We start from the raw sequence: 27,041 nt of genomic DNA on the forward strand, positions 1-27,041 counted from the left end.
AAGGCAAATTGGGTAGAAGGGCAAGTGAGTGGGCAAGGAGTTTGTTACATTAATTTTCCTCTTCAACAGTCCCAAAAGAGACCAAATCCCCACGTTCATATTTTCATACTTTGGATTCTTCCACCTCCTCTTAGAATTTTGTGTGCAAAAATAATTTCTATATAAAATTTTGATAAATTTTCAAAAAAAATGGCTTGCCCTAAATTTTGTCAAAATGGGTCAATAATGTGCAAAAAATAGCACATATTTGTTAAGAAAAAACTATTTAATTTTTGCTATTTTTAGTGTTTTTTTCTATGTGAATTTTGATCCTTGGACTTGAATGTTGGCACTAGGCCTTCTGAGGCACCGACGCAGAAAAAGGGCAAGAGGAAGCGGGTTCAGTGGAAGGATACTGAGTAGTTCCATCTTAGAATCAGATGGTGGATTTTCTTAGTGAGGCACTAGAATTTCTTTGGTTGGGCACCCTTGGAGTTACAACTATAGGGGTGTCAAGCACTCAACAACCATGAAGTATGGTATAAAGCTAGCAGTAGCAAAAGAGTATTGACATGAGGAACATCGGCCATACCACGAGAAACATCAGCCAAACCAGTCATCGGCAGGGTTTAGGGTTTAGGGTTTGACTAACCAAAAGACCGAATGGTTTCCTTAACACAATCAATCAGAATGAGGTGGTGGATTTTATTTATTTTTTCAAAAAAAATTGAATTTATACCAAAATTCAAGAAAGGAGGGAAGGATCTAGAAGGCGTAGACAATCCCAGTAGGTGGGAACTATCTTATTGAAGGCCAAACAATGGAACAATCACACATCAATAATTACTGTAGGCAGTTACTACAATAACCCCTGAAAACTATAAATAGGACCCATTACATTGTAATTGGGCTTCTTGCTTCTTAGTTCTCTTGGCTTAGTTGCTTATCTTTTGGCTTTAGCTTCCAAGTATTTTTGAGTTACAATATGTTCACCTCTAGCTTCACTCTATAATCATTATTGTTGTAATCATTTGAGCCTCAACCCATTACACATTGTACTGGTTGTCCTTGAACTATGAACATGAAACTACAAATATTTTTCCAGTCATCTAGTATGTCTCTCATCTCAGTATACTATTTCAGTTTAGTTAACTATTTCAATCCAGTCTCAGTTCTCTATTCTAGCTTCACTAATTGAACGGGCGACCTACCAGTAGCTTTACATTCTACCACTGGAATCAGCTATCTGAAGAGATCAGCTCCAATTCCATTTTGGACAGCTATCTGAAGAAATCGGCTCGGCTTCAGATAGCTATCCAAAATGAAACTGGAGCTGATCTCTTCAGATGACTGATTTCAATGTTAGAATTTAAAGCTACTGGTAGGTCGAGTACAATTAGTGAAGCTAGAATAGAGAACTGAGATTGGACTGAAATAGTTAACTGAACTGAAATAGTATACTGGGATGAGAGACATACTGCACGACTAGAAAAGTATTTGCAGTTTCAGATTCATAGTTCAAGGACTACCAGTACAATGTGTAATGGATTGAAGCTCAAATGATTACAACAGTAATGATTACAAAGTGAAGCTAGAGGCAAAATGATTAGCAACTAAGCCAAGAGAACTAAGAAGCAAGAAGCCCGATTACAATATGATGGGTCAAATTTATAGCTCCCAGGAGTTACTGTAGTAACTAATTGCGGTAATTGTTGATGTGTGACTATTCCACTGTTCGTCCTTCCAAGAGATAGTTCCCTCCAGGTGGGATTGTCCACGGCTTCTACTCTCTCTCTCTCTCTCTCTCTCTCTCTCTCTCTCTCTCTCTCTCTCTCTCTCTCTCTCTATCTATCTATCCATCTATCTATCTATCTATTTATCTATCTATATATTTATATATCTATATTTGTGAGTCTTTTTCTCTTCATTTTCCATCATATGTCACTAAGCGTTTTGGAGAGTGGCCTTTTGAAATTTGTAGGGTTCAAAAGCAACATAAGATATTTCAATCACACATGTTCTTCTCTCTATCTAACCCTTTTTTAAATCTCTCTCTTGGTTTTGTAAGTTCTCTATCCATGTGGTCCCCTTTTAGTGATCAACCTACGGGTTTTTTTAAACTATAATGCATGTGTCTTTGGTAATTGCATCTGGAGAGATGCCCTCACTTTGCATGCTATGAAAAACAACCTAGAGCTTGTTGGTCTTGTCCCTATTGGACATATTCCACAATCAAAACACTTTAGAGTAACAGGTTGAGTTCAAGACTCATAAAATAGATATGCAAGGTCTCTTAGGACTAGTTCTATGGTGCTAGTATCATCTCCTTGTGAGCTTGAAACTCTCTTCATGAGGTAAAATTCATCAAACCCAATACAACTTTTAGATTTATTGGATTGTTTTAGGCTTTTAATTTCAATCCCAAGTGGACAGAACACCAAGGTGTGCCAGCTTATTGTCAAGAATAGGAGGTTGACTATTGCAATGCTCTCTTGAGCATCATCCCTTTATTTCAAAACTCATTAGAGTCCTCCATGACTAATGGAATTAGTGCTACCTTCATGGCTCTTACATCCTTGGGATCTTTTGAAACTATTCGTATGAGAGAGACAACCATACCTTCTCATGTCCGAGTGAGTGTGTATGTGTGGTATATTGGTTATGTTAATTGTCACTTGGATAGCATAGCTAGATTTCGAGCCCTATCATTAGATAGTTCTTCCAATACTTCCGTAGATAGGACACTGAAAACCTCTTCCTTTCTACTGCATGAGGAGGTCTTTTAAGATCCTTATTAGGGAGAACACTACCAACCCCATGTTAGGTTCCTTGAATTATTATTTTCACTAAATTTACAGGCACCCAATTGTAGTACATTGTACTGCTATTTTGAATATTTGAGTACCGTCTTGAAGAAAATATTGAATTCAAGGCCCATACAGTAGATATGCAAGGCCTTTTGGTTCAATACCATGCTCTCTTGGCTTTTGACTATTATGCCTTGATTTTCAAGACTACTTGAAGATTTCTAAGGTCTACTAGGATTGCTCTAGGAATTTACATCAAGACCAAGATCTCTGAAAACCATTCCTATGACATTAAAATATATGCCTATGTATATGTATACATTTTGGAATGTAATTGTGCGAGACTCGAACACCCTAAGCGAACTTATAAGGTTTTCTCTGATAGGCAATGCTCTCTTGGGATTGCGTATTGAGTATCATGCCTTGATTTTCAAGACTACTCAAAGATTTCTAAGGTCTACTAGGCAATGCTCTCTTGGGATTGCGTATTGAGTATCATGCCTTAATTTTCAAGACTACTCAAAGATTCTAAGGTCTACTAGGATTTCTCTAGGAATTTACATTGAGCCCGAGATCTCTGAAAACCATTTCTATGACACTAAAATTTACACCTATGTATATGTATACGTTTTGAAAAAAAATTGTGCGAGGACTCAAACACCCTAAGTGAACTTATAAGGTCTGCTCCCATACGCAATGTTCATATAAAATTTTAGTTCAATATCTCTCTCTCTCTCTCTCTCTCTCTCTCTCTCTCTCTCTCTCTCTCTCTCTCTCTCTCTCTCTCTCTCTCTCTCTCTCTCTCTCTCTCTCTCTCTCTCTCTCTCTGCGCTCTTATTTCTATGTGGATTTTTTTGCATGTAGCCTCATAGCCTCAATGTGTACAGTGTGTGGGTGTCCATTTTTATGGCATTCAACTTCAATATTTTCTTTCCTTTTACCACTCTCTCTCTTTTATCTTTCCTCCCACCTCTCTCTCCCTGAACAATTAAAGAAAATCTTGAACTCTCTCTCTCTTTCTCTCTCTCTCTCTCTCTCTCTCTCTCTCTCTCTCTCTCTCTCTCTCTCTCTCTCTCTCTCTCTCTCTCTCTCTCTCTCTCTCTCGGGGAAGTTTTATATGACATATTTACAATATCATGTTGAAAATGCTAAACCTTCAACTTCCCAATAATCTGAAGCACTCTTTCTCTCAGGCTTTTGTCATGGAGTACTAGTACATCCTCTGCCATCCTATCCCTGATGACAGACAAAGGAAATGTATGATTGAACTTAGAGACATCCTGAAAGACCTGTGCATTTCTCATAGACCATGAACCACAGAAACCAAACTTTGAAGGATTGGATGGCAAAGATGGAAAATTCCAAGGCAGAGTCCTGGTGACTATTAACTTTGGAGAAAATCAATTTCAAGTTTGTGACCTGTACCCCCCAAGCATCTGACCACATACTTGCTAACCATTCCCACCATTCCGATACAAGTTTGCAATGCCAAAATACATGTCTGACCGACTCATCTTTGTTATATACATTACATTTACCATTGGTGAAACCCTTCTTAGACAGATTCAAGGCAATGGGGAGCACCCCAATACAGACTCTCCATAAGAAGAACTTAAACTTGAATTGGTTAGGAATGGACCAAATAGCAAATAACACTTTGTCCCACCATTTTTCTTGCATATGTAAGGACCATTATTTAATACATCTTTTCGATATACATGAACTTGGCAGGGTTGCTACATAGAATACTGAGGATGGGGAGTTCCACCAGTTAGTTGCATAACCAGGCAATAACCACTCCCTATGCCCGTCTTGAACATTTGGTTGTCCCAGCACTTCCAAGTTGTATACATGGGCTACAAGCTGATGCCATAATCCTCTTCGATGATTGGTCAGCCTAAATTGTCTCCTGGCAATAGAATACAGTTTCAACTGCAAGTTAGAGTCCAACACTTGATTGATTTGCACTATCCAATTTTTTAGAAGGGAAAGTGAAGACTTCCCCATTAATTTGGCAGGTGGAGATTTAAAAACAAAGCTCCAAAATACATTTTCAGCTTCTAATGAATTTCTTGTGTACCTGATCCTTCCTTTCCATAACAAAACAGAGCAAGTCTTTTTCCTAGATCTCACAAGCATAGTAGACATATTAAAACCAGTTTTAATTGGAGCAGCAGTAAACAATTTGTCCCAGCTAGACATGTGCCAAGTGCCATGAAAGTAAACCATAGCAGAATCTATCAGTTTCCACAAGCAAATAGATCAATCAATGTGAGCTTCAAGCATAAGTTTTATCAAACATTCCCTTCTAGCATGTGCATGTATCTTGAAATCCATGATGTGCAGCCTCCCCTTAGAATAAGGCTGTGCAATTGTATGCCAGGCAACCATAGCTGTAGCACCTGAAGAGGCATTCCACAAAAACTTAGTCATCAAAGACACACACTTCTGCAACATTTTGTCAGACCACTCTAAGAGAGGCAGATAGAAAAGCATGTAATGCACAAAAACAAATTGAAAAAATCTTAATCTAACATGAATGGGCCATTTCGTACAATGCCAGGCTGCTATTTTAACCTGCACTTTCTCAAATACCCACTGTTGGACCTGTCTTTGAGTGACTTCCACTCTTATTGTATAGCCCAAGTGCCTGAAGATGTACCCTTTAGGGTACCTTTTACCTGACCAAATAAGGGCATCACATTCGCTTGCAGAGATGTCAATCAAGTCTGATTTTGCTAAATTGATGTTCAGACCAACAGCAAGAGAAAACAAGTCTAAGGTTTTATTGCATCTCAAAATATTGACATTGTGAGCTTTCAAAAAGAGGAAAGTATCATCTGCAAAACCCTTCGCTGCAATATGTTTAGACCCTAACTGCAGAGTTTGCAAGAATCCAGATGAAGACAGAGAATCCAAATATGCATATAAAGGGTGGGTAGCAACTACGAAAAAAAAGAGGACTAATTGGGCAGCCCTACCTCGCTGATCTAGCAGTATGAATTTTGTCAGACAGCCTGCCATTGATCACCACTCTAGAGAAAGCCCCACTGCCTAGCAAGTTTATGAATCCACTGACTCTAAGCCCAAATCCAATTTTCTTTAGAATGCTGGTAACAAAGTCCCATTGTGCTGTGTCAAAAGCCTTCAAAAAATCTATTTGAAACATCACCATATCTTTTTTAGAGTTGATAGCATGTTCAATTCCCAATTGGATAGTCAAGATGTTGTCATAGATAGATCTACCACACACAAAGCCAGTTTGAACTGGGTGTATGCATTTTCTCAATTCAGGGGCCACCCTAATGGCAATGACCTTGGCCATAAGCTTGTACAATATTCCCATCATAGTGATGGGCCTCCAATCTGTTAAGGTCCTGGGGAACATAGTTTTGGGGATCAATCTAATTATGCCTTGCTTCAATGCAAGATCCATGCATTGAGAGAGCCAGATAGCATTGAGCAATGAATAGATTGTTTTGTTCAGATCTGGCCAGAAGGAAACCACGAGCTCTTTAGAGAGACCACATATGCCAGGGCATTTTGCATTGGGAAACTTCTTCAGTGAATATAGAATCTCAGCCTCATTGAGTGGCTGCTCCAGTCTCAATGCTGTTGACTTCTCAATGCATGGATCAACCACTTGTAGCAAAGTCTAAATTGCATTAGCCCTTTCTTGTGATACATCAAGCCCAACATTCAGGAGACCATCATAATAATTTATTGTTGCTTCTATAACGTAAGATCCCTTACACACTGGAGGAACATCCCCAAGATGAAACATTGTCAGGATCTGCCTTTTTTTTAGTGCTTCAATTTCTTTTTAAATCCCTTGGATACATCCTTACCATCAATAATCACCCACTGTCTAAATAAGTATCTCTGCTTTTTGTTTTTAGCTATCTCCCATTCCAAAATTTCCCCTCTGCCTTGAGCCAGTTTGTGTAGTTCAGTTTGACTCAGGACAACAAATTTGTTACCAACTTTCAGAACTAATTCTCTGGCAATATTGGTTGCGTGAAGAAATTGTCCCTTACCTTGCTTAGCCACAAACTTCCCTACATCCTTGATACATTGTTGCATGCCAGATACAATGCAAAGCCAGGGAGACAAAGGATTATCAAATGTGACAATAGCATCATTTATGACATTCAAAACCTGCTGTCTGAGAACTTTATGAGCAAGCAAAGAGTTATTTATCATTAATGGCTTGGAGTGTCCAAATTCATGCATACTATCTAAATCAGAGTTGAACAAGTGCAGAACAACAGGGAAATAATCTAAAAGGGTAGTGGAGAGGTCCAACTGCATTTTCTCTGAATTGGGAAACCGATCTGACCCAACAAACTAAATTCTATCTAATCTAGACTAGGATCCCTAATGAGACAGAGAGTGAAAAGTAAAACCAGGAGAAGGTCTAGTAGCAGCAGTCCAAGCATCAGTCAGAGCAACAGAATTTTGAAGTAAGTCCCAAGTAATGCCCTCTATTGCAGACATAATAGGAGAAATATTTGTGGACTGGTTAGCATGTTGCACCATGTTAAAGTCTCCTCCTAGAACCCCATGGGCCCATTGAATATTAGCTAGCCAATCCCAGATAGGTATCCTTTGAGCAGAGTCATTAGGAGTATATACATTTGCAATTTGCAAGGGCCCAAGGTCAGTGGTAGCCTGAATAATGGAGCACCTACCTGATTGATGATCCAGAAGCCAGTGAGGATGCATGGAGTTTCTTACATAGTCAGGGTACCTGAGTAATCTCCTGGTTTCCCTCCAAGGAACAGTGTGTACTCCTTAAAATGCATAGTTAGACCTGCTTTAGCATGCATTTTAGGTTCTTGGACCAAGCAAATATCAAGATCATCTTACAATAGCAAGTTGTGGAAAGCTAGAAGCCTTGAAGGGTGGCTCAACCCTTCAGCATTAAAGGCTGCTATCTTCATCTAGGATGCAGGGGTGTCCATGACAGTTTGAGTCTCCTCATCACTAGTGCTATCTGTCATATGCACCTCTATGTTAACATGAGATTTCCCTATGTAGGGGACATCATCTTTTGTAGCTGAGTGCTGAAGTATCACTGAATCAATTACAGCCAAGGTGTCTGGTGAAGGGATGTCCTCCATGACATCAAAGACATTTGGAGAAGCATAACCAGTTTTCCCTGTTCAAGTTCTGAAGGTCCTCTTGGAGAGCTGAAATCCCTCATTATCTACAACCCTTTTCCCTTTTTCTGATTGTTTAGCATTTTTGGAAGAAGAAGGTATTGAAGATGCTTGGTTCCCTTCATGGGAGCAGTTTTTCCCCCTTGTGTTTGGGAGAGCAGCTTTATATCTCCTAGGAGGAGCAGCATACTCAGGGGTTCGTCCTTGAGGTGGAGGTTGAGGAGACCTTTCCAAGTTAGCTGGAGAAGATTTGCCAAATATTTTCTCTTTGGGCACCATATGCTTACTAGCTACATAGGAGGGGATGAGGTCCACTATTTCTTTGGCTAGAGTGGGGCAATTTCTGGACAAATGGCCCAAGTGTCCACAATGGCAGCAGGATCGTGAGGGATTGCCCCACTTGGATAAATAACCAGTCTTCCAATAGATTCTAGTTCTATTTCCATGGTTTCTGACATAGCCTTGTCAGTATTCCACATCACACAAGCCCTATTTCTATTAGGGCAGTTAATGGTGGGGGAGAACAACACTTTGCCAAGAGAAGTAGCTACATCCTTGATGCAAGGCCATAAGAAAGCAGGCAGATCAATAAAATAAACCCAAACAGGACAGTTGGATAGAAACTCTTCTTTGATTTACTTGAGACGTTGCCATGGAAAAACATGGACAACCTGTCCACAAAGAATAATGGTAGAGGCAGTTTGAAATGCCCTTTGATCTTCAGCAAAAAAAAAAAACATCATATAGCCTCAATCCATTAAAAAAATTTTATCTACTACAACCTTTTTGAAGCCTTGATCTAAAAAGCCAGCAATTTCATTCAGAGATGGCAATTTACAAGTGAAATAGAGCACAATAGTGACGTGCCTTGAAGGCAAACACTTGTGACACCATAGTTCCAGTAGGGATAGTGACCTTATGCGCTCCCTTAATCAGTGGATCAGAAGTTAAAGCATCAGTGAGACAGTTAGTAAGATCCCCAACAGACAGTACATCAGTATCAGACACCACATGCAACATTGAGGCTTCACAAGGGTTGAGGCAAAACATTGTGGGGAGAGTCATTGTGCAAAGGAGTCAAATAAGGACTTGAAAATTTCTTATATGGGGAAACAGCCGATGTCGAGAAGAGCCACGGCCGACTGCTATTTCCCTTCCGGTTGCAGAGCAGGTCCTAGATGCTACAAATAGGATGCTCACTAGGGGTTGTGGTCGAGAAGATGTTGCATAGCCCAAAACCAAACCCTAAGGAGGCTTGGTGCAGGAGCCCATCTCTCTCTCTCTCTCTCTCTCTCTCTCTCTCTCTCTCTCTCTCTCTCTCTCTCTCTCTCTCTCTCTCTCTCTCTCTCTCTCTCTCTCTCTCTCTCTCTCTCTCTCTCTCTCTCTCTCTCTCTCTCTCTGAAAGAAAGGTTCTTATATTACAATGTTAGTTTACAGTTTATAGTTTGCTCAATATGAGCATACATCGCTGCTGGAGTTCCTAATCTCCGAGGGTCATGACATCTTCGAGCACCCTATTTTGATTTCTTGTGATGGAATCCTAGTGCTCGATACATGTACATGATCATAGAAACTTATTCCTCATGTTCCAGATGTACCATACGTACCAAAGCCGGAAAGAATGCAGGCAAAAAAGCATTGTTGAGTCCTATGTTTTGAAGAATCCAAACATGCATGTGAACTTTGTGAACTTGATTCCCCAAGCTTGATTCCACCCAAACTTGAACCATTGCCACCATTCCGTGACTTGACTGCAATCCCAAAAGATGTGTCTCACTATTTTGTTTCTATGACATACACTGCAGGCTCCTGTTCCAGTTCCATTTTTTAGCATAAGCATGGCTGAGGGGATAGCTCCCATCACTAGCCTCCACATAAATACCTTAAGGTTAAATGGCGATTGAAGCGTCCACAAGCTTGCAAATACTTTAATCCACCAGTCATTAGTTTGTGACATAGACCATGTTTGATTGCACCTAATGGCTACATCAACCTCAATATGGAGAGCAGCATAAAACTTATCTGTTTTGCATGACCACCAAATTGCATGCGAAGAGGGTAGCTGCTAGTCTTTGTGTCTATCCTCTGCATTGACCAAAGCGATATGAGGTAAGGGGTGAACCAACGCGCATAAATGGTTCCAAGCTATCCTAAGCCCATTGTTGAGTCTAAATTCCCTTCTTTCTACAAGAAAATCTTTTGGAATTTGACTAGCATCCACAATCTAGCTAATTTGTACTATGCCTTTTTTGAACAAAGAAAGGGATTTTTTTCCAATGAGCATTGTTGGTGGTGTCTGAAATACATAGCTCCAAAAGACACTCTCAGCTCCTAACGAGTTCCCTGTATATCGTTGTCAACCATTCCACTGGAGTTTAGAGGCAATAATATTCCAAGATGTAATCAGCATTTGCGACACAATGAACCCAGTTTTAATGGGTGCTACAGTAAAAAGCTTATCCCATGATGTAACATTCCAAGTCCCATGAAAATATACCACGGAGCAGTCGATGAGGTACCATAAGCATAGGGACTAGTAGGTATCTCTTTGTACCTTATGTTGCATGAGAGGCCCCCTCCTAGCATGTGCATGTGTTGTAAGATTCAGTATGCCCATCTTCCATGATTCATAGGCATGGTGAGGCGGTCCCAGGCAATAGGAGTAGCAGACACTTTTTTCTTTCCCCACAAGAATCGAACCAGGCCAGATTTGAAAGGCTGTAGGGATTTCTCTGTCCAATCTAGGAGAGGTATATAGTACAATATACATGGCAAGAGGATAGCCTGGATAATCTGCAGTCTTACATGTAATGGCCACTCTTCGTAGTGCCAAGAGGCTACCTTCATCAATACTCTCTCAAGAACCCATTCTTGAAGAGATTTCATGGACACTTCCACTCCAACTAGGTAGCCTAGATGTCGAAATATATGTCCTTTTGGTAGCCTCTTACCATTCCAGACAAGCGCATGAAAATTTCTGGCAGTAACGTCTATCAGTGTTCATTTTGCGAGATTTATGTGCAACCCTGCTGCAAGGGAGAAGGTAGACAGAAAATCCATACATCTAGCAATGTTAACATTATTGGTTTTCAAGAACAAGATAGTGTCGTCAGCAAACCCCTGACCAACTAGTTGCTCATTGCCCAAATGCAAGCCCTATATCTTATTTTGGTGTACCAGTCAATCCACGTATGTGAACAATGGGTGTGTAATCACAGCAAATAGTAGGGGGCTAAGGGGGCACCCTTGTCTAACAGACCTTGAGAAAGGTACTTTGTCTGAGAGGATACCATTAATAAAAATTCTGGACCATGCATCTTGTCCTAACAAGTAGATACATGCACACATTCGAGGACCAAATACTAGTTTTTTAAGCACCATCTTCACAAAATCCCAGAGCACTATGTCAAAAGCCTTGGCAAAATCAATCTGAAATAATACTACATCTTGCCCACTTTTGATTGCATGTTCAATGCCCAAATTCATAGTGAGAATGTTGTGGTAGATAGATTGTCCTACTATAAACCCAGATTGAGCCTTGTGTATATGATTTTGGAAGAAGGGTGTAAGCCTCAATGAAATGGCCTTGGCCAACAGTTTGTATATGATTCCCATCATGGTAATAGGCCTCCAATTGCCCATAGTCTTTGGGAATAACATTTTGGGAAACAGTTTTTAATACCCTATTTGAGGCATGGATCCAAGCATTGAGCAATCCACGAGGCATTGAGCCAGGGCACAATAATGCTCTTAAGTTGATCCCAATATTCTATCAAGAACTCCTTAGAGAGCCCACACATGCCTGGGTTTTTTTCATTAGGTAGTTTGGATAGAGAAAATTTTAGTTCTCCCTCAGTAAATTGTTGCTCCAGTCTCTCTGCATTAGTCTGCTCAATGCATGAGTCCACCGTGTCAATAATGTCACTAGTTGCCTTCATTTTGGCCTCAGTATTATCTGCATCTTGGTGAAGAATTTTTGTGAAATTGACTACAACATGCTCCATAATATCCTTACTTTGCTCCAATTTTTGTCCGCTGTCAGTATGCACTACTGCCATACATTCCCTTCTGCCCTTACTTTTAAGTTTCTGAAAGAATATTTTAGACATGTCATTACAATCTTTCAAAGCATGTTGCCTGCATAAGAAACGAGCTTTAGTGGCCTGCATTATTTCCTCATTTTTGATTACATCTCTAGCATTCTTGTATCTGACCACATCCCGATGACACAATGCACCGAGGCTGGCCTGCATAGCTACCTCCTTGATGACCGTTACTGCATTGCAAATCTTATCCCTGGATTCTGAAGCTATGACTTTCCCCACATTTTTGATACATTTTTGCATGCTAACACGCTCTCTTGTGGACTTGAATGCTTTGAAGGAGTGCATGAGCAAAGTAGAGCATGACCATATATTGAAAGAGAATAAATTTGACACCATGAGCCGGGATGTATGCGCCATGAAAAATGTATGCACAAAAAAGTCTTGGGCTGATGTATGTGGTAACAATGTGGTTCCTAATTCCTCACTCATGCAAGCTATGGCTCAAACAAAGAATGTTCAGAATGTGGATGTGGAGGAGTTGAAGGAACGGAAGCGACGTTCCAAGAACATTTTTATTCGTGGAATTCCCAAAGAGAAGTTAGACACGCCTCCTTCTCTTGCATTGTTATCGAAGATTTCTTCAAAACCCAATTTGGCATGTTTGGAGTTATGGTCTATGGAGCACATAGAGTGGGTAAGCAAGGAGCTCCTCGCTTGAGAGAATGGCCAATTGTATGCACCATGCCGGAGGAGACCAAACAAAAGATTATCCTTGATAATGTTGGATCTATTTAAGGGATACAAAATGTTTTGTATGTGAATATCGCTATTGCACTATTAAGCAACAAAACATGGGTCGCAAGGCGTATGAGGAAAAGAATAAGAAAAACAAGGAGATCTCTCGCGAAGAAAATGTGTCCAAGGAGCAGGAAAGTCCCTCAAGCAAATAGGGATGCGGGACCTATGAGTCCGAGTTACAGTTGAAATTATGCTTTTGAAATTGCAATGGATATTCATAGAATGTGGGGGTTGGCATTGATGGACTAACAGGCAAAGACAATGTTGTACTTCTTGTTGAAACTTGGGAGCATGATACACAAAAGATTAACGGCTTGGAGGACTACAATGTACATTCATTGATGTGGTCAAAGAATCTCAAGAAACAAAAAGAGCAAGGAGGGGTAGCATGTATGGTTAAGTAAGGATTGGAAGATATTGTATCAATTGTGAAAGATGACAAGTACAAATGTTATGTATGGTTGAGAAATTATGACACCAAAAAGAGCATCCATTTTTGTAGCCTGTTGCTACATTCCTCATCATTATTCCCCCTTTTATTCTTGCATGGATAGAGATCATCGATTTTTTGATTTAGAAGAGGACATTGCTTATTTCAAAGACGAAGGTGATGTTATTGTATTTGGGGATATGAATGCTCGCACAAAAACATTGCCACATGATACTCAACAATTTGATATGCCATAAATTTCAACGGAGTTGGAGAAAGTTCACGTGTATGATCGTACTTCAATGGATAAGAAAGAGCTAGATCACTATGGAAAGTTACTTTTACACATGTGTAATAGCACGGGTATACTTATTGCCCATGGTGTATCTTTGTGGAGTGGAACCAATGGATTTACATGTATAAAACATAATGGGGATAGTGTGATTGACTATATGCTACTCTCCAAAGCCATCGTGTATCACATAAAGAGTTTTATGTTTGACCAATGGACCCCGGAATCAGACCATCGGACCTTATGTATTGACCTTGCATGTGGAGAATCATCTAAGCATGATAATCTCAACCAAAGGGAAGAGAAGTTATCACTATGTATGGATTTCAAACGGGCACCAATGTACACTAAAATGGTTGAGCAGAAGTTATGGATGAAAAAGCTTCAATATGATGCACCATTGGAAACTAAATGGGAAGATTTCAAGAAAGATATTTGTTCTTCTGCCGAAGAATGCTTTGCCATAAAGCATCTCCATCGTATCAACAAAGATAGATTATGCAAAAGGTGGTTTGATGAAGAATTTCAAGATGCTCGAAAGTCCTTGATGAAGCTTGATGCAACTATGGACAAAGAGAAATATCAAATTCATTTGCATACATACAAGGCATTGGTCCAAAAGAAGAGAAGAAGATAGGAAGTAAAGCATTAACTTTCTCAAGTCCAAGAAAAGGCACGTGCATGTGGAAGACTTTGGAGAAACTTGAGGGGCACGCGGGTTGATAATTCTGGTAGCTTGAGTCTTGTGGATATGTATACACACTGTAAGCAATTATATGAGCAACCAAATGCTGAAAAAAATGCCACTTTATGGTTCACTCCCATGTATGTCCTCTTTTTTTTACTATTGAGGATGTATCCGGTGGGCTTGAAAAGCTGGCCACTCGCAAAGCGGGAGATCTTCAAGGTATCAAGCCGGAGATGATCAAATGGATGGGAGATTTTACCCATGAGTGGATGTGTGATATTTTCAACCTTGCACTTCAAAATATTATGCCTTATGATTGGAGTACTAATTGTTAAGCCTTTGTAGCATAAAGGAGGGGATATAAAGAATCTAAACAACTACTGGACTATAATGATCGGGTCTCTTATGGCAAAGTTGTTTGGGTGTATAATGGAGTTGAAATTGAGTGACTAGGCTGAAGAGAATGACAAGCGTGCAAAAGGACAAGCGGGTTTTCATTGATGCCATAGCACCATTGATCATCTTGTCACTCTTCGTGTTCTCATGGAGGAAAGTCGATTGAAAGGCAAGCAATTGTATTGTTGTTTTGTGGTCTTTAAGAAAGTCTTTGATATGATTCCACGTAACAGCTTGTGGAGAAGGATTGAAGAATTTGTTCTTTTTTATGGAGTTGAAGTGTGAGGTGGGAGCATCTTAAAGTCTACTTGGCAAGAGTTTGACAATTTCCAAAAGCATTTTCTTACAAAATTTCTCCAAGTTAAGACACAAACACCATATATTCTCCTACTTCTTGAGTCGGGATCTCTTCTAGTTGAGGTTATGGGCATGGAAATGGTTGTTGACATAATAAAGATGCATCAAAACCCCTCACATCGACTTCCTACAATTGCATGGGAAGAAAGCAAAAAAGTTCAAAAGACGCATAAAAGCAAGATCTTGAGCACCGGATGGATGCAAGATGGGAGATGGGATGCATTACACTAGCTACATGATGCTTCAACAAGTGAATAAATCTTTTCTACAATGCCAATGTATTACGGCTTGGGAGAAAAATGATTGTTCACGCTTCATACATTACACCACCCATATTTCCCCCAACTACAAAACCATGTTCTTTCACTAAAAAAGGAAACCGTACTGACACTTACATGCTTGAGCCTATCTCTTGTTGGTAATACGCACTATTGCATCCATTTGACTTAGCTCCCATTCCCTTCGATGCGAGACAAGGCATTAGGGCAATGGAGAAGAGTCCAATCGGCTATGCACACTATGCTCACTGCAAGTTCAAGAGTTTAAGTACCACACACTACTAGAGTGCTCAGATTTTGGTCACATCCGAACTTGCTTCTCTCACATTTTCAGCCATGACTTTGAGCTACACACTTTCCTCTCCCAGCCACAATGTGGGCTCTCCAATGCGACTCTCATCACCACAATTTTGAAGCATCAAGAGTCACTCATGAGGCATACACATATCGCATGTAACTTTGGTCCCATAGGTCATATTTGACCTCCGAGGACGATAATAAAGTCTCTCTCTCTCTTTCTGTGTGTATGTGTGTGTGCAGTTCTTATTTCTTTGTGGAGTCTTTTGGATGTAGCCTCATAGACTCAATGTGTATAGTGTGTGGGTGTCCACTTTTTTATGGCATTCAAGTTCAAGTCTTTTCTTTCCTTTCTCCTCTCTCTCTCTCTCTCTCTCTCTCTCTCTCTCTTTCTCTCCATTAAATTGAATTGAATAAATGATTCAATTATTTAATGAACAATAAAAAAGCTTGAAGTCTTTCTCTATCTCTCTCTCTCGCTGGCTTCTTTTTATCTTCATCTTTTAACATCCTTTCTCTCTCTCTCTCTCTCTCTCTCTCTCTCTCTCTCTCTCTCTATCTATCTATTTCTATGGTTACATGGATCTACTATTTTGAGCACATCACCATAATATTTTATTTCATTGTCATCTTTGTGTCGATGTGTGTGTGTTTATGATTGATTATCTAACAATAGTTTGATTTAACAAACTATTGAACCATACATTTGGGAATAGAGACCAAACAAGCATTACATGAATACATAAAATACGTCTTTATAACAAAAAACGACAGAGACAAGATTGTACAAATGAAAACATTTTAGATTGGATGTAATGCATATATATATTTATCAAAGAAGTGTTTACAAGTCCAAAACCAAATAGTGGATGATCTCCAACTATTACTCGAGTTCCATTCATAATCCCAAGGAAGGAACCTCTTACCTGCCACCATCCAAGAACACAAGCATGTCATTACTAGCATTTCTTGGGAAAGCAGATTTAAATGACCCCTTCCCCTTGTTATCGGTGTCCAAAATTACAAAGAAACTAACAGCCAAGTAGAGATTATATTTATGACAAGAAAAAGGGAACCACAGTTTGGATGTTTTTCAAGATTGTGTATGTTTATCAATTTCTATTTAAAATCAACAAAACTCTTCTTACTTCTATGTTATGAGGTTTCCTTATAAGCAAAGATCCCCACACCAATCATATGTAAAGAACTTACTAACATTTATGTCTTATTACATCGTCTAGTTTACTGATCTCTAAAAAGTAGAAATTTGGACATCATTTCCTTTGTAACATGGACAAATTCTCAAATATCCATTTGATGCCATCTCTCTTGAGACCCTCATATGATGTTTAAGGCTTCTAGCAACCAATCGAAAGCTAAAATATTCAAAAGTAAAAAGCCATAAATGTGTTATGTTCACGTCAAAAACCATCAAGCTAAATTTCAATTCAAATTGCTAAAGCTAACAATTATGCATAGCAAGTATAACCAATCGATATGTTTTTTCAAGTTGTTTAGTGAGACTCAATATTCCAAACCCCAATCATCCCAATCCACAAGAACCCCCTGCAAACATTTTATCGGTACCAATATGCCATAAATACCATCATGAGTTCACTTTAATTATATATCAGTACCAATATTTATAGCACAAAGCCAAAAACCAATACTTCACCAAATGTGCAGAATTTTTTTCAAAAGAGACATGTATGTGGATCCAAACGACCGCCCAAAACGCTATTCTCTTTCAACCTCAAGAAAATCCAATTTTTTGAATAATTAGCCTCTATAAATTTTTTGCATAAAAACTATGATATTCCAACTCTCAATACTGTACAAAATTCTATGTAACTAAAATGAATGTACAACTTGACACAGATTTCAGAGCTCAGGCCCAAAAAAGACCGTGAGAAAGCTCAACCAAAAAATCTTCATAAGTCATAACAATGTGCAAAAATACTGCACAAAATCGTCCCCTCCCTAAAATTATTATCATGATTAGAATAGTTAGCTATGGCATAAAAGTAGTGTTTTTTTTGGACGCCGATCTTGAAATATTACTCAAGTTTTTGGTGAGAAAATGAATCTAAATTTATGAATTTGACGAGCAAAATATTTTAAAGCTAAATTTATCATTTTTTCAACAAAAAAAAAAATTAGACCTTAATTGGTCATTTTTTTCAATATCACATGTAAGGATAAAAGGAACATCTCGTACAACGTTGGTGTAGCCAATGTTGGTCCGCGCTATAAAGTGTGCTATGTAGTGCAAAGGGTGCTAACAGGTGCATGGTAGAGGGCTAAAGCCAGTGTGGGAGACCTCAGTAGGACAGTGGCAACGGAAATGCGTGCTTAAAGGGGTTTTTTATGCCAGGGGGCCCTCCAAAGTGAGATAATGATGACGGAAAGTCAAGGTGTTCAAAATGCGGAAAATGTGTCCCGAAATGTGGTGCTCCAGATGCTGTAGAAGCTTGTCCAGACTGCTCGTCAAACGGGGCTTCGGTGTGAAAGATATGCCATTCCGAAGTTAGAAGGCTTCATAGGTCCCAACGTGCAAAGCAGGTACAGACAGGTGGCAAAAATTGGGATCAATGGATACACGTGTAAAGCTCAAGCTGTCGATCATGCCAGTCTTTTTGGTTTGCCATTCGGAGCTCAAACGGGCAAGTTATGGCCTGTGGAATATTTGTCGGGGATCGGGTAAGTGCTCATCGAGCGGCGTTGATAGGCATGCTGACAAGGATATTTTTGAGCTCAATCGGGTTCTAGAAAATCACATGCAACATGGGGCGTCAGTCCAAACTTGTGGATCACCGATCAGATTCATGGGCATCACGATACACACATCCGGGTGGCAGGCAATCGTGATAAGAAAAGATCAAAAGTTTTTTTTCATTTTCAGACGCATTGTCTGGGGCTAGAGTGGCATTGAGTGGTGGATGAGAGCGGAAATGTGGAATCGCTATAGTGAAGTTCCCATGAAATGTGACCAGGAAATCCCATTTTGGCGGATTCGAGTGCATGGAGCACAGATGATGCGCAAATTAGGTGCTAAGAGCCCCTTGTTTGTAAATTCAAGGGGAAAAAAAGGAAAGCTGGACTTGGAGAAAGGGCAAAAAGGGTAAGCTCACAAGAACATAAGGAGGAGGGCCAAAAAAATAAAAGGAAGGGAAGGCTTGAGGAGAGGGCAGTGGCACCGGACGCCTTTGCCAAAAAAGGAAACTCTTTCTTGGCCTTACAAAAAAGAAGAGAAAGAGGTGAGAGAAGGGCAGCCGTTTTCGAGGAAAGAGGAGGAGTTTTTCTTGGGCTTGGGGCATTCAGAAAGAGAATTGGGGAAGGAAAAAAAACAAACAGGCTTCGTGCGCTCACGATGAAAGGTCGAGGCCGGCATGCGTGGTCCACAAAGCGGCTTGAAAGAGCGAAGGGCTTGCACAAGAGGTAGTGAGTGAAGGCGATCAAGAGGACAAGGTGTTGTCGAAGCGAAGTGAGAGTTAGATTTTTTGTCGAGGCGTGTGCCGATGAAGTCGAACTAAGAGGGAGGTCTGTGTCCCTCTGTATGAAGCCGTGATGGCTATAATGCGACCATGAGTAGACCATATGGATCCTGTACAAGTGTTTTTGTTTTGAAGAAGAAGCTATGATTGTCGATTTTGGCGTCGTCTTTCCCCTCTTTCTTCTTTGCTCGTCTCCAAGGTGTGTGGTGCCGATGTGTATGAGCGTATGCGCCTCCCCGTGCCCCCTGTGTGTGTGAGAGAGTAAGAGAGAGAGGTGTCGAGTTGTTAAAAAGCTAGAAGCAAGCAAGATCAGTGTGATCGCTTTCGGAGGATTGTTCAAAGCATGTGTGCATTGGGCGAAGTGCAGGCGAGGCCTTGTTAGTGTAAATCGTCTTTTTTGAAGGTGTTTTCGAGAGGACAGTGGTGCTGTGAATACCCTGAGCTATATAGGGGCAGCTGTTTGTGTGTCGAGTGTGTTCCCCATTTCCCCTCTCCATCTTCTGGTGCCCCCACTGAGGAGCACACTCATTGCTCCCAATTAAGTGAAGAAAAGCAGTTTCTGGTGTTGGTCGACATGGCGTCTCGAAGCTATGGGCCGATTTTTACAGGTGAAGAGAATCCTGATGAGTGGGTTGCAGACTTTGAGCTGTATATGTTGTCGTTGCGCATGAAGAACAAGAACATCAAGATGCAGACATTTCCTTTGGTGATGCGCGGGAAAGCAAAGATATGGTACGAAGCTTTGGAAGGTGAGTCAAGGCATGCTTGGCGGGCTCTGTGGCGGGCGCGTTTTCTATATGACTTCCGCAAAGAGACGTCCCCAGTGGAGATGGATGCCAAGCTAAAGCCACTCAAACAGGATATGAAGAGTTCAGTTTGTTTTTGCATCGTTTTGAAGTGTGCTGGGCAAAGTTAGTGGGTGCCATGCAATTGGCCAATGGCAAGTACTTTAAGCTCGATAAATTCATGGCATGCGTGCATCCTAAAGTGAGGGAGAAAGTGGATTTTGAGAGCCTAGAAAACTATAATGGTACAGTGGCCATCGCAAAGGCAAGAAGCAAGAAAATAAAATAGAAGATTGAACAAGGCGTGTCGGGTTACGCAACGGTGGTCCAACCTAAGGGTGGTCTGAGGGATGTTGTTCATGATGAAAACTAGGCAAATCGAGGTGTAGCCGTTGTGCCACAAAATTGGGATTTTTCTGAGAAAATGCAGGAATTGTGGCTAAGCGTGATGGATAGAGGTCAACCTAGAGGAGAAAGAGGCAGGGCAAGGCCACTGCCTGGCCGGTGTTACAATTGCGATAAAGAAGGACACTATGCGCCAGATTTCCCTCATCCGCTAAGAGAAAGAGGCAGTATTTATCGAGTGTTTGGCAGAGGTAGAGGCCAAGCAGAGTTCAATGGCCCGAGAGAGCAGGTGGTCGAGAATCAGGTGCAGCCAGCTCCTCAGGATGGTGGTGAAGTCCCTAGGGTGAATATCATCGGAGTGGATAAGCAGGATGTTGAAGTTTTGGCCAACAAAAGATCAAGGATGGAAAGAGAGACAGAAACCAAGCGGCAGACGAGGGCCCGTAAAGGTAAGGAGAAAGTGTACGAAGGCAAGGAGCAGCCGGAAACCAGCAAGAAGAGGAGGCGTCGCAAAATCAAGCAAGCAGACTTTTAGCTAGGACGCGTCTACCCAGAATATGACTTGGTAAGCGATGTTCAAAATCAGAAGGCTAACATAAAATTTGGTCATTTGTTGGCTTTTAAATCCCAAGCTACGAAGACAGTGGTCTACAAGTGTCAGCACGAGGCTGCCAAAGGCTAAGGGGAATGTGCATGCAATACAAAACATGGCATTGAGAGTGGGTAGCCCGACAGATGTCCTTCCTCTAGTGGATGCGGTCATTGAAAAGAGGATGCAGGTTCATGCTTATATAGATGGTGGAGCACAAGTTTGCGTCATGACGGAGGCTTCTATGAAGGAACCAAGGATCAAAGAAGTACCTAAATCAAATGTACCCATGAGGATGGCTAACCATACCAAGGCCAGGTGCTTGGGTGTGGCTCAAGACGTAAGAGTGAAAGTGATGGGCATTGAGTGCCTAATCGATTTCTTTGTTATGAAAGCACGTGATAATGCTTATCCAATCATCTTGGGTAGGCCATGGATACTTGCAATAGGGGCTAAGCAGGATTGGGGGAGCAGAGTGTTCACCTTGCCTGACAAGGAGAGAGGGAGACAGGTGGTGCTTGATTTGAAGACCAAAGAGAGCCGTTTTCACCCTGTGACAAAAAAAGACAAAGATGATACGACAAGCTATGAGTATGAGACCGAGATAGGCTATGATGAGGGCTACACAGATACTGAAGAAGAGGAAAGCGAGGATGATATGCTAGAGATAGATGCCAGCTTGTTTGGGGTCACTGTTGAAGGCTCCCATGAAAAAGGGGTGGTGCTACCACAGGTTCATGGCATAGGGGTGGAGGTAGTAACTGTTATGCTAAGCGAAGATTTGACCAAGAAAGAGAGAGAAGGCTATGTTGAGTTGTGTTCCTCTTTTCCGAATTTATTTGCAACGAAGTACAAGGATTTACGAGGAGCGAAGGGTGTAGAGCACAAGATAGTTCTCAAAGAAGGGTGCAAACCAAAGGCACAGAAGTTAAGGAGGTTAGGGGAAATTCAGAAGGAGGCTCTTTGGCAGGAGATTAACCAATTGTTAGATGCAATTATCATATACCCCGTGAAGGAGTCCGAGTGGGTTTCTCTAGTGGTTATCACCCCTAAGAAGAATTGAAAATGGCGGGTGTGTGTCAATTACAATCCATTGAATGCGGCAACCAAGAGAAATCACTACCCGCTACTGTTCGAAGATGAAATCTTAAATCAGGTGGCCGGTCATGAGAGGTACTCTATTATGGATGGAATTTCATTTTACTTTCAAATAGGGATTGCTCTTGAAGATCAGTTGAAGACGACATTTATCTCTCCATGGGGGTGCTTTGTCTATCGCAGGATGCCATTTGGTTTAGTGAATGCCTACTCCACCTTCCAAGACTGGATGAATAGGGTGTCTGGTCCCTACTTGGGCAGGTTCATTAGAGTTTTCATGGATGACATTGGATGTTATAGCTCAAGGGCGGATCATTTGTCAAAGCTCCGGCTATGTTTTCAAAGGCTGGATGAAGAAGGAGGTCAATTAAACCCTAAGAAGTGCAAGCTAGCACAACCGCGTGTGCAATTGCTAGGACATGTGGTGTCACAAAATGGAATTGAGGGAGATCCGAAAAAGGTCAAGGCGCTAGTCTTAATGGAGCCTCCCTCTAGTGTGCAAGTCTTGGCCTCCTTTGTACATAAGCTAAAGTACTTGTCGCGTTTTTTATGGATGCTATCACAGTATGTGTATCCTCTCCAAAAGAGAGCTCAATAGGTGCATGATTTCGAATGGGATGAAGATGCTCAAGAAGCTTTTGACAGAGTGAAAGAAATTTTGTGTCAGCTGCCAGTTGCGTGCCCTCCAAGCCAAGAGGATGATTTCTATTTGTCAATGATGGTAGGTACCGTGGCTATTGGGGCGGTGTTACTGTAGAAGGTAGGAAGGAGCTATAAGCCTATCTACATTGAAAGCACGGTAATAAGTCTTCGAGAGGCAGCTTACACTGAAGCGGAGCAGTGGGTCATGGCATTGGTTTTTGCTTGTAGAAAGTTCAAAGTGCACCTCATTGTGCATAAGTTTTATGTGTTGACGGCTAATAATCTATTGCCGGAAATAGTACTACACTTGAAGTGAGGGAAGCCGATCATGAAGTGGGTGATAGAGTTGGAGGAATTCGAGTTTGAGTTCAAGATTGACCATACAAGTCCGTCCCATTTGGTGGCCATTTTGGTCAGCAAGGCGGTGGATTTGCCAATTTATCCAAGAGTGGTGCGAGATGAAGCCAAAGAGGAGCCCGACCTGATGGGAGCTTTTACCATGTGGTTTGATGGTGCATATAGAAGGGTGATAAAGAAAGCTGGTGGAGGTGTGGTGATACACGATCCACACGAAAAGGTAATCTTCTCAAAAGCCTATGATTTGGAGGATGTTCATACCAACAATGAAGCTGAATATCTCGCCATCCATCTAGGTTTGAAACAATGCATCGAGTTCAGCATTTCCAGGTTGGTGGTTAAAGGTGATGCGTTATTGGTCATCAAGCAACTGCTAGGCCAATGGCAAGTAAAGCGAGATTCCTTAAAACATTGGTTCTTTGCCATCAAGAAGTTGTTGAAGTTCTTTAGAGAAATCCAGTTCAAGCATGTGAAGAGAGAGCACAACCAAGAGGCAGACCAGCTAGCAAGCAGTAAGGTGCAAGTACATGTAGCAGGTATATATGTGACCCCGGCCACATACACAGGTAGGGAGTCATTAAAGGAGGTGGAAGATTTTCTGAGTACCGGGCAATGTCCTCAAGGTTTGTCTAAACTGCAAAGGAGGAGGATAGTTCAGAAAGCTCGCAAATTTACGCTAGTAGGTGAAGACCTAATGACTTACGGCAGAGACGGGGTGCTAAGGAGAGTGCTCTATAAAGAAGAAATTAACTTGGTACTCGAGCAATTCCATGAGGAGAGTGGACACCAAGGGAAAGGTCAAGTACTATTTCAAGTGTTGAGAGTGAAGGAGTACGAGCGAAAGTGCGACACGAGAGAGAGTGCGAGAAGAAGAGCACGAGGATATGGTGAACTCGCTCTACTGTAATGTGTAGAGCATAGTGAGTTCTTATTAGGTTTTTACAAAAGAATATGTGTACATACTTGGCGGCCCGCCCACTTACCTGGGCGACCACATTGGGCTTTATACCCCAACAACCTCCCACTTAAAGTCCAATGTGGTACTTTAAGTGTGAGAGAAGCTACTATACAAGCTAATATACAAGAGATGTAGAGAAGTGATGTACTACCCTACACCTAACTGCTTGCCAAAATGCGCAAAGATCTCTGAGGGAAGTCCTTTTGTAAGTAGATCAGCAGGATTGTCTGTGGTGTGAACTTTGACAAGCTGAAGTTGCTTATCCTCGAGCATTTCCCTGATGAAATGATACTTCACATCCACATGCTTTTTCTTTGAGTGATAAACTGGATTGCGAGCCAATTGTATAGCACTTTGACTATCACAATATAACACATGCATCTCTTCTTTGATTCCCAAATCTGTTACTAGTCGATTAAGCCAAATTGATTCTTTGCATGCCTCTGATGCTGCAACATATTCAGCCTCTAGAGTAGACTGAGTAACACAATCTTGTAATCTAGAACGCCATGATACTGCTCCACCAGCCAATGTAAAGACATACCCTGACGTAGACCTTCGGTTGTTTAAGTCACCTGCATAATCTGAGTCTGTAAAACCCTTTACACTTAGCTCCTAACTCCCATAGCATATACGCATACTCTTTGTAGCTTTCAGGTATCTCAATATTCCTTTCACTGCCTCCCAATGTTTCTTGCCTGGGTTTGACATGTATCGACTTACTACTCCCACTACAAATGCAATTTCTGGGCGAGTAGCAATCATTCCATACATCAAACTACCCACTGCAGACGCATATGGAATCTTATCCATTTCAGCCTGTTCTTCCTCAAACACAGGACAACCTTGTTTGCTAAGTTTCACATATGGTGGCAATGGAACATTCAATGCCTTTCCCTTCTCCATATTGAAACGTTGCAAAACCTTGTCAATATACTCTGTTTGAGATAACCAAATCAACTTTTTTGATCTGTCTCTCTCAATGCGCATACCAAGTATCTGACTTGCCTCACCCATGTCTTTCATGTCAAACGATTTTGCCATCTTTGACTTCAAAGCTGAAATTTCTTCCAAGTGCTTGCCAGCAATCAACATGTCATCCACATACAAAATAAGGATCAGCCAACTACCATCCTTAGCCTTCTTTGTATATAGACAGTGATCGAACTCACTACGTTTGTAGCCTTGAGAAAGCATAAACTTGTGGAATTTATGGTACCATGCCCTCGGTGATTGTTTTAAGCCATAAAGACTCTTTAACAACTGGCATACTCAATCTTCCTTGCCTTTCTCAACAAACCCTTCTGGCTGCTGCATGTAAATTTCCACATCTAAATCACCATGCAAGAACGCTGTCTTGACATCCATTTGGTGCAACACCAAATCTAATATGGCAACCAATGCAAGAAAGCATCTCAATGTAGTCATCTTGACCACCGGAGAGAAGACTTCATCAAAGTCAATGCCTTGTTCTTGCTTAAATCCCTTGGCAACAAGCCTTGCTTTGTACTTTGGCTGACTATCATGAGCGGTGATCTTATACCTGTAAACCCATTTACAAGGTAGATCCTTTTTGCCCCGTGGTAATTTAACTAGCTTCCATGTCTTGTTTTTATGCAGAGCTGTCATCTCTGACTGCATGGCCAATTGCCAATTCCCGGAGTCCTTCATTTGCAATGCTTCCTTGTAACATGAAGGCTCATTGCAATCAGTCAACATGACATAGTTCATAGATGGAACAAACCTATCAGGAGGTCGCATGACACGTCCAGATCTACGCACAATAGGTGGCTCAGGCTCAGCCACAACCTGTGGTTCCACTCTATCCTATCCTTGCTCCTCTTGAGCTCTGACATTTTGTCTTGCACGTGCAGGTCCATCTTCTTGGAAGACAACTCTTCTAATCTCCTCAACCCTCTCTGGTTTAGAATGATATTTGGATTCATTAAAGTGAACATCATTGCTGCGGACAACCTTTCTGGATTCGCGATCCCAAAGTCTGTACCCCATCTCACCAGAATTACCATAGCCTAGAAAGATGCACTTTCTACTCTTTGGCTCAAGTTTGTTCCTAAATTCCTTTGGAACGTGAGTATATGCCTCACAGCCAAAGACTCTGAGATGCTTGTATGAGGGCATTTTGCCTAACCATACCATCTCTGGCACTGAATCCTTCTGCAAAACCTTGCCAGGAGATCTATTTACAAGATGAACAACTGTTGATACAGCTTCAGCCCAAAACCCATTAGGCAGCTGTGCATTAGACAACATACTTCTGACCTTCGCTTGTATGGTCCTATTCATCCTCTCAGCAACAACATTTTGAGGAGGATTGTAAGGAGCAGTAAGTTCACGTTTTATACCTTTTGACTCACAAAAGTCCTGAAAGGCCTTTGAAACATACTCTCCACCATTGTCAGTGCGTAATCATTTAAGCTTCTTGCCACTCTATTTCTCCACAAGTGTCACAAACGTTTTGAAAGAACTAAACGCTTCATCCTTGTGCTTGAGAAAGTAAACCCATACTTTCCTCGAGTAATCATCTATAAATGTCATAAAGTAAGAGGCTCCCCCTAGAGATAGGTTAGGCATAGGTCCACACAAATCACTATGAACAAGTGCCAACTGTGTATCTCTTCTACTGCTTCTATGCTTATGTGGCTGCTGTGTTTGCTTACCATACAGACAATGTTCACAGAATTCAAAATCATTAAATGAAAAGCCAGGCAAATAACCAGAACGAGACAAGATTTCCATTCCCTTCTTGGACATATGTCCTAACCGGCTATGCCACAAAGAAACGTTCGGCTGCTCGGTTACATTGATTACATTTTTAGAGACATTTGATACATAAATCATGTAAAGTCCTCCAGATTTTACTCCATGTGCTACTGTCATAGAACCCTTGGATATCTTCCACATGTTCTGTCCAAAAGTGGTGACGTAGCCAGCATCATCAAGTAAACCTGTGCTAATCAAGCTCTTTGTAATTGCGGGCACATGTCTCACATTCTTCTGCGTGAAAGAAGAGCCATTCTGAAACTTCAATTGAACATCTCCAACAGCTAAGATCTCACATGTCTGCCCATTGCCTAGCCGAACATGATCTTTAGTGGTCACATAAGAGGTAAACCACTCCTTGTTTGGAGACACATGAAGTGATGCTCCTGAGTCTATAATCCAGTCACTCAATGCATTTCCATCAGATGCTGTAAGAAGAGCTGAGTCCATTGTATTCTACAA

General features: G+C 41.2%; 1 pseudogene; it reads right to left on the minus strand.

The window, feature by feature from the left end:
- Nucleotides 1–7,729: 7,729 nt before the first annotated feature.
- LOC147439486 (uncharacterized) lies at nucleotides 7,730–10,834 on the minus strand (annotated as a pseudogene).
- Nucleotides 10,835–27,041: the final 16,207 nt, after the last annotated feature.

This window comes from Adiantum capillus-veneris, chromosome 16, assembly GCF_014529385.1.
Source record: "Adiantum capillus-veneris isolate H3 chromosome 16, ASM1452938v2, whole genome shotgun sequence".
Lineage (NCBI taxonomy): Eukaryota > Viridiplantae > Streptophyta > Polypodiopsida > Polypodiales > Pteridaceae > Adiantum > Adiantum capillus-veneris.